This window comes from Serinus canaria, chromosome 8, assembly GCF_022539315.1.
Source record: "Serinus canaria isolate serCan28SL12 chromosome 8, serCan2020, whole genome shotgun sequence".
In the NCBI taxonomy this organism is placed as follows: domain Eukaryota; kingdom Metazoa; phylum Chordata; class Aves; order Passeriformes; family Fringillidae; genus Serinus; species Serinus canaria.
Genome location: NC_066322.1, coordinates 15513766 through 15522423, shown reverse-complemented (window position 1 = coordinate 15522423; position 8658 = coordinate 15513766).

Below are 8658 nucleotides of genomic sequence, written 5' to 3'. Positions count from 1 at the left end.
CAACAACAACAAAAAACAAAAACAAAAAAACAAAAACAAAAAACAAACCCCCCCCTCCCCAAAAAAAAAAAAAACCAAAACCCCAGAGACACAGTCAGTCTCCCTTCACCTCCCCAGCAGGATCACCTATCACCTGCCCATCCTTAAGACTTCTTAGTCTCAGTTTTACATGCACCTTTACACTGCCTTAGTGTTGCCCCTGTGCTGCCTGGAGGGGATCCCACACATTTTCTGCATCCTCTTCTTCCCAGCCTTGTTCAAAAGCACTGTGAAATTGTTTGTAGGCTTCTCTGAGTGTAGATATTCATCAAAAATGTCACCTTCACCAAGTAGTTTCAGCTTGTTTCAGGGCTTCCTCATAGAAATTCCCACAGTGAATAGCTCCACTGGCAGCAGCTTAGTTGACTGCAGTGGAAGAAGATTTACACTTTTAAAGACCTCTCCCTTTTTTTTTTCTTTGAATCTTTGTTAAAGTGATAAGAAGTTATTTTGGAAGAGTCTACAAGCAAAGGCTTCTTGAAAAAGTGAAACCACAAAATTTTTAACATAAGTGGTTTATCACTACTGTTTGCCAGCTATTTTATTAAGTGTTAGGAAAATAAGCAAATTAAGTTTCCTACTGGTTATATTATAAATAGATCAGGCACTTGAAGCCCTCCAGTTGTTTGCAATTTGTTTCACTAAGAGCAATCTGCCTTTCAATTCTGATGTTCTGCATAGTAACAGAGAAGGAAGGTACAGGATTTGTAGTTTGGTTTTTAGATCCACCTTCTTCCTTCTACATGAGTCACTTGTGGCAGCTGAGAGAGATTTCTCCCCCTCTGTGCACGAAGGAGGAGTTGCATGATACTTTGGAGGAGAAGCCATCCCCTTGGCTAGCCCCTCCTCCAGCAGCCACCTGTGTCCCTGGTCCCCCTGTATAATTTCATCCCTGTGCTATTCCTGACCTCATCTGAGCTGTGATTCCTATAAACATTGTGTCCCGTAGGCATTGCAGAAGACCTTTCTTTCCAGCTCAATAGCAGAGGAAAGATGATGTTTTCAATCCCCTTTGACTGCAGGCTTTCTCACAGTCCCCCAGGGAGGTAAACAGTAGAGGCTGTTTATTAACAGAGGATCCAATAGCAGAAAAGCTGCAGAAAGCAAACTGGAGTGAGGCATTCACTGAATGAGCCATGATAATCCTGCCTAAAAAACTGGTTTTGCAGAAAATAGGATCCAAATCAGGAAAAAGAACCATGTAGGTAAGCACTTAGAAACAGTCATAGAAATACAGTATTTCCTTATTTTACATGTTAGTTGCTCATTTTTATGTTATCAGCATGGGAATACTCCCAATAAGGTGATGTGATATCAGGCTTTTATGGCCCAGTTTTTTGGGTGACCTGATTTGGTGAGGATTTGAGCTACTGCTTGTGTGCCCTGCTTGTATGAAAATTTCCTGGTTAGCCCAGGTAATTCCTTTGCTTTTTAAAACCAGCAAACCCCCCCTTTCCCCATTCCCTCAGGGAAGAACTTTGACCACTCAATGAGGCAGCAAGGTGAGTGTGCCCCAGGAGGGTCCCTGCTGGCTCCCACTCTGCACCACTCCAGCTTTGCCTGGGAATGTGCCCAAGCCCAGAGGTGGGTGGCAGGAGACACTGGGCATTGAAGGAGTCAGAAAAAAAGTCAGGCAGAGGAAGTTCAAAAATAGACAAGCTTTTCCTGTAAGTCTGAGTTCTTTATTTAATTTGTTGTTGTTGGTTTGCATTTAGGAACTTTTTTTTCCCCTCAGTGATAGGGAAACAGAGAAAAGGAAAAGCTTTGGGAAACAGGCAAGGGAACAAAAAAATCTTTCAGAGCAAAGACAGGGGGAAAGAGAAGGATTTAAGAGGATCAATATCAAGGATAAAACCTTCCCCTACCCCATCAGATTTTAATTCTGAAGAAAGAGCAGAAACCAAGACAGCTGGAAAACTTCCTTCCTCTTCTATGCAGGCTTTCACCACTGCCATTTGCAGCTGGGTCCCTGTGGCCCTTACTGTTGCCCACCCCAGGGCTGGGCATACCTGTGATACCCACATCCAGGCAAGGACACCCTAAGGGGCAGGACCTGGGCTCCATGCCCCCAGAAAACCACATAGCCCTGTTGCCTTGGAACCCATTCAGTGCTGTGCTCGGCCTTTCCCTGACCCCTCCAGCTGCTGCCCTCCTCGCCCATGGGATCCAGCCACAGCCCCTCACTCCATGGAGCAGTGAAGAGCTGCACACAGACAGGATTTCAGCAGCAGAGGCTGATGGAGAGGAAGCAAGTCCAAAGGCAAGCCAACCAAACTCATGTATTGCTGACAAAGGGTGTATCTACACTGCCAAGGTCTCCTGCAGTGCAGTGTCACCTCCTGGCTTTACTTACTTTAGTGATCAGGAGCTTCTCTCAGCTATAAACCCCCAGGGAGGAACACAGAATAATTACTATTTGCTGTATAACTGTCACCAGGATCAAATCAGCATCTATTTCACCTGGAAAGTGGAAGACCCCCTAACCAGCACCGCTGGCTGCATACACCCCTGCATCATTCACATGGAACTGCCAGGATGATTTTCAGGGATGTCTGATGAGATGCACAGCAATAACAGGTTATTACATCAGTGGATTTTATCTGAGGATCTCAGAGTATTTAATATCACCTCTTGTCAGCTTGACAAACTCCTTTAAATGCTCCCCCCATGCCATAGGTGGGCATGGAGATGCCAGAGAGTCACCATGGGTTTCTACACCTGGGGCCAGACACAGCCCCTGTCCTGGGGCAATAGCTGGCATCATGCTCTGTGTGTGCTTAGCAAGTTAATTAGCAAAGAAAAGAGAGAAACTTCCCCAAGCCTGTCCCCAGCAGCATCTCTAGTGAATTCTACTTTTTTCACCACAAAAAGGGGCACAAGCCAGAGAGGGAACATAGCCCAGCCCCTGCTGCACAAGCCAGCACTATGGGAGGGCTGAGGCCTCTCAGCTCCTGCTAGCTCCAGCAGCAGCACTGCTCAGTGAGCTCCTCACCTCAGACCCTGCCCTGCACCCTCATAAAACCTTGTTTGGTGTGTTCCCAGTTTCCCCTGGCTTCTAGTATCTGCTGCCTGTCAGTGACACTGTGGAAAAGGCTCACATTCTGAGGTCTCACCTCTCTTTTTCATAGCCTTAAAAGGAAAAGCAAAATGTTTAAATTTTAATGCTTTGAAGTTTTGCAGAATAAATAAACTTCTTCATGAAGATTGCAATGGGAAAAAATTCACAGTGTGTCTGTAAGACATAATAAATCTGGCATCCATTGCATTATCTGTGCATCCATGGCAAATAACACATTAAAGGCCTGAAAACAAAGTTCTTGGGGACACCATGCAACTAAAAAAACAGGGAATCAGTTTTGTTATGTTGGAAGGCAACTGGAGCATCCGAGGCACGTGTAAAGATGGAATCAAAACCTACCGAGATGGCTGCCGGACTCATAGAAGCATGACATTAATGGAATTCACTTTTAAGGCTCCTAAACTGGAAACACTTCTTTATAATGGGAGGTGTTTTCATACAGGATGCCCTTGGAGGACTGAAGGGACTGTAAATGTGAACTTAAGGAGTGTTCTGGGCCTTCTGTGCTGTAGAGAAAAAGGGTGTGAAAAATGGAAATACGTTTGGCATGGAGGCAGCTTTGGGCCATTTGTTTGTACTCTGTCTGAATTCCTTGCTGGCCTTGTTTCTAAATCATCATTCTAAATCATCATTATCACAGATCCCCAGCAGCTGTGATCTCCAATGGAAAAATGTCCAGGCAGGCAATGTGTAAGGAAAACACCCTCATACATTAGGCAGATCTCTCAGGCATAACTTCTAAACAAGTACTGGATGAAACTACAGCTCAAATGGATGGATTTAGATGCACTTTCCAGCTACTTTTAAAACCTTTCTTGGATAGCTGGTTAAACGAGATTTAAATAAGGCTAAGGCTCAAATGTATTGCTGTCAAGGGAAAACATCCACACACACATTTAAATTATTGACTTGGGGAGACATTGTTCACTTTTGTTTGGATAGTGTCTCAGCACATATCAAAATCCTGGCAAAAAAATTCAGCTGGCCTGTGCTGTATAGAGGGTTGTACTCAGCTACTGGGACCAAGCACCCTTGAACACCCAGGGATGGTGGTTTGTGCTGTAAGTCATCTGGGTAGGGAACTTCTTCCCTCCTTTTAGCTGCTTGGGATCGAGCATCCCACAGTTGGTGCTGTTCACCTTCCAACCAGGCAAAGGATGCAAAAAGGAGCTGAAGGAGGAGGAAACAGCCTGTGCCACCTGAGGGATCTGAGGCAGAGTGACCTAATTGTACCTCTGAGCATCCTACCCCTGGAGCCTACTGATTAGTTCAGCCAGTGATTATTCCTTTTCCTCTAATCCCTGTCTAAAATATTCTGGGCCAAATACTAAGACAGACAGGACCTCTTCCTGCCAGGACTGGGCACACCTGCAGCATGGAGAGGAGAGCTATTAGTGACACTGGGAGCACCTCAGCTGGCCTCACCACATGCCACATGTCACAGGCCTCACCTCTGCCACATGTCCTCATTCCTGCTGTTTTAGAGCTTGCTGCCCTCTCTGGTGAGATGATGCAGAGGGACCCTTGGTGCTCTCCCCCAAGGAGAACAAGGGGAAGACTAGTTTGGGGAAACTCACCACTTCAGTCATCTACTGATCCACTAAATATTTTTCCTGGGGAAAAAAAATAATAAATTGCAAAACCTAGGACACAGAGACAATAAGGCTTGGAACCTGCAAGTTTTGAGAAGATACATGCTTTGTATTTAGGTGTAACTTTCCCCAAAGAGTGTGACTTACTTCTTGCCCCCTTATGACTGAGGACTCTTGAAACCTACCTAAGGGGAATAGGAGTAATGAAGCTGAGGTGAAAAAAAAAAAGACATTTAAGTAAACAAAGTTTTTTTATTTTTAATGAAAGCCCCAAGTGTCTTACTGGCAATTCCAGTGCTGGTGGGCAGCAGGGGAGCCTGGCTGGTGGTGTGGATGCTGCAGTCACCCTGTCCCACCCGTCTGCCCGGGGTCAGAGGGTGGCTGTGGGCCTGCAGGACTGACTGTCCCTGATGTGGGCTCTCAGTGTGGGCTGGAACACAGCAGAAAAGGAGGCTTGTGCCCATGGCAGCTGCTCCCTGCATTGCCATGGCAACACATCTGTTTCCTCCATTTCCCCATTCCTGCCAAGGGAGAGCCCCAGCCCTTCTGGCATTGACACAAGCCCAGGAAAAATCCAAGTCTCAACAAAACACCTTTTCACTGGTCCCTCTCTCTCAGGCCGCAGCCCTCTCTGCAATGACTGTAAAAGCCTTTACTCTGTCATGGACAGAACATTCTCTCACAAAGAGTTTGCCTTGCTGCTGCAGCCCTGTTTTTGAAAGAGCACTGTAACCCTTGAGCCCTTGGAGCATAAGGGCCAGCAGACCCCCAGCACCCCTCCCCACCCTGGGTATCATCACACCCCACAAGATGCAGCAGCCCCCTGCTTTACCACCTCACTTTTTTTCAGGCATGCAAGGTTTTATTTGCCCCCCTCATAAATCTTTTGCTTTGCAAGATTTATGGCAAAGCTCCACTTGCAGCAGGTACAAGCTTTAGCTCCTGTTGATGCACAAGTTGGACTCACCAAGTCCCAGCCTCATTTCTCTGAAGAAAACAGCTACAAGTACTTGGGTGCTCACAGGTGAGTGTGGGTTATGATGCTAAGGAGAGAGTCCCAGAGCTCTGGAGGAGCTGTGAACAGCACAGGTACTGTGGCAGAGCTGGATCATTGATGCTCAGGGTGCCTGAATGCTGGTGCTGGCAGGGATGAGCCCCTTGTGCAGCTGGTTTTTGCTAATGGATGCTCCCAGCAGTTTGGAAGCAGTGCCTCTCCATTTTCACAACCTCTGCAGCAATACTGGCTGGCAAAGGTGAAGCACGTGCTCAGCAGTTCTTCCAGCAGACTATGGGGGTGGCCAAGCTCCTGGGAGGGGCTGCTTGGGCAGGAGCAACCAGCCCGACCTGCTTGGCCAATCCAGCCCTCAGCTGGCAGGACCACTTGGTTGCTCCTCATCTGTGCAAGTGCCAGGCCTTGCAAAGCCATTTCCATCAGCTCAGAAAGTTTCTTTTCTTGTCTATTCTACTGATTCATGCCCCTGATAAGCTCTCTAGTTTGAAAAAATATGTCCAGGCCCATGACTTTGTAGAAATCTTCAGCTCATTAAAGGCACAGGGGTAAAACCCCCCAAAGGTTAGGCTGTGTTTCCAAGGAGCACTCTAGCAGCACATCTCTGCTGGGATTCATTTACCATGTCCTACCCCATGCAGAGTACAGTGCTGACGAGCTGCTGGTGATGGTGAGCAGGGTCAGGGTTTCCAGGATGACACAGGTGGCACAATGAGATCTTGCAGTGAGGATGTAGCAATAGATTTCTTATATTTAAAGAATATAATAAATTCTGTCCCTTTGAGACTGTCAGTTCTCAGTGCATCCAGCACAGAGATGCTGCAGTCAAGTGGGTAAATCAACTGCCTCATGGGTAGCATCACCTTCAAAACACAGGTGAGTAGAGCTCTGCTGCTTCCAGCTGTCTTGCATCCAACCCCAGAAAGGATGCCCCTCTCACTCTCCACCTCTGCACTGCAGAGGATCACGTGCCTTGGGAGAGGGACAAATGGATAAATGAGGTCACAAGTCTCCCAAGCACTAATCCTGCCTGTATTTGCTCCTCCACTTCAGTTTCCCAAAGCTACTCTTTGCATAGAGTATTATTTTGCTCTGTGGTTTTGTTTGCAACTTGTTCTGAACTCATCTAGCTCCTAGATATAGCCAAAAACTTGATCCTAAGGATAACCTTGTGACTGTACTGGAGTTTTGTGCTACTTAAACTACTTTCTTCTCTCTGCTCACAGCAAGGAAACAGGATGCCAGAGCTTTGCCAAAATATTTCACTAAATAAATAGAACTGCAGGCAGTCTCCACAAGCCAGTCCAACAGTGCCACATGACCCCATCTGGCAAGAGACAAGGGTTACATTTAAATTCAATTTTAATTCAGAAAAACATCAACACTTATTTACCACAGTTCATAAAATTCATGTGACAAAATTCCTCTAACAGACAGTTTAGCAACCCTCTTACTCCAGCAATGTAAAAGCACAACAAAACAAGTTGGCCTGTGCTCTGGAGTATCATACCAGGCCAGCAGCAACACAGGCACTACAAAGTGACTCCTTGCTGAAATCTCTGGGAGCTCTGCTGAAATCTCTGGAGGCTCTTGGTGCATCTGGAAGTCCTGAATTCCCTTGCCACCTCTGGTTCCTGAGGGACCTTACAGCTGTCTGAAGTAGCTCAGGTCTGCCTTTTGTGTAACTGCAGCACTGTAAAGAGACATGGTCACTCATGTCCCTTTGGCCCATCAAGAGAGGTTTGGAAGGAAGCCCCATCTTGCCATGACCATTCTCAGTGTCCATGCCGCTGCCACCTGTCACAAGAAGGACACTCCTGGATGTGGTCCCCAAACCCACTGCTTTAGGTGCTTCATGAGCTTGGCAGCAGGGGAGACGATGGACTGATAAAATCATTCTTGACAGTAGAATGGTTCAAGAGTGCCTTTAATGCAGGTGTTTCACTCCACACCCCTGGGATCACCCCTTGTCAGTGCTCCCCATGGTGGTACCTGGGAACCTGGCCCTCACCAAAAGCCATCACACCTCACTGCTCATGATTAATTCACTCTTTGAAGTATTGCATTTTTGAAAACAACTTCCCTGCCAGCATAAGCTCCTTTAAATGTGTGCCCGGGGCCAGAGGACTGGAGTGAGGTCCTCATGCTGGTTTGGGCTTCCTTATGTGGAAGCTCTGGTGCCATTGCCATTCACTGCATGTCTGCCAACCTCATGTTCCCCCATGGCACACCAAAGTTCTCAATTCCAGTGGGAACAGGGCAGGTCCAGCCCAGATTTGTCCCTCAGATGCTCTGCATCCAGTGTAACAGAGAAGGGCACGATGATGGGCAGCCTGTGTGATGGGAAATCAGGAGCTGAGTCTGGTGTGTCAGGCATCCATGGGTGGAGGTGGAACTGCAGAGAGCTGCTGTGCTGAGCTGCCCTGCTGGTGGGACACTGCCTGCCTGCCCCTGCCCTGCCCCTGCCCCAGCAGGGAAGACACTGAGGAGCCATCCTCACCCTCTTGCCAGATCTGTTCCTGTATCCATACTCCTGCAGTGTTCCCAGCTCTGCCTGTGTGCCACTGCTCCCAGGCCCTGCTCCTCATGGGGATGGAGGCAGCAGTGGGGGAGACCTGCACCCTTGGTAGGACGGGTATTTCTGAGGCAATCACTGAGGAAAAATAAGGAGACCAGAAAGGAAAAAAAGACAGACATGCCATTTTTTTACCAAAGCACATAGTGCATTTCTCAAATGTAATATATGAAGATGTACAAACAGACTCGTGGCTACAGGGAATTTCCAGTAGCTATTTGGCATGAAGTGAAGCACTGTTGCTTGCTGGCAAGGAGAGGACATAGCTGCTGGGGGGGCTGTGCCCTGGCAGTGCCCTGGGCACAGTACCTGCTCCAGTTAATGCCCACTCCCAAGCACACATATTCAGGGAACTGCAAGAAGA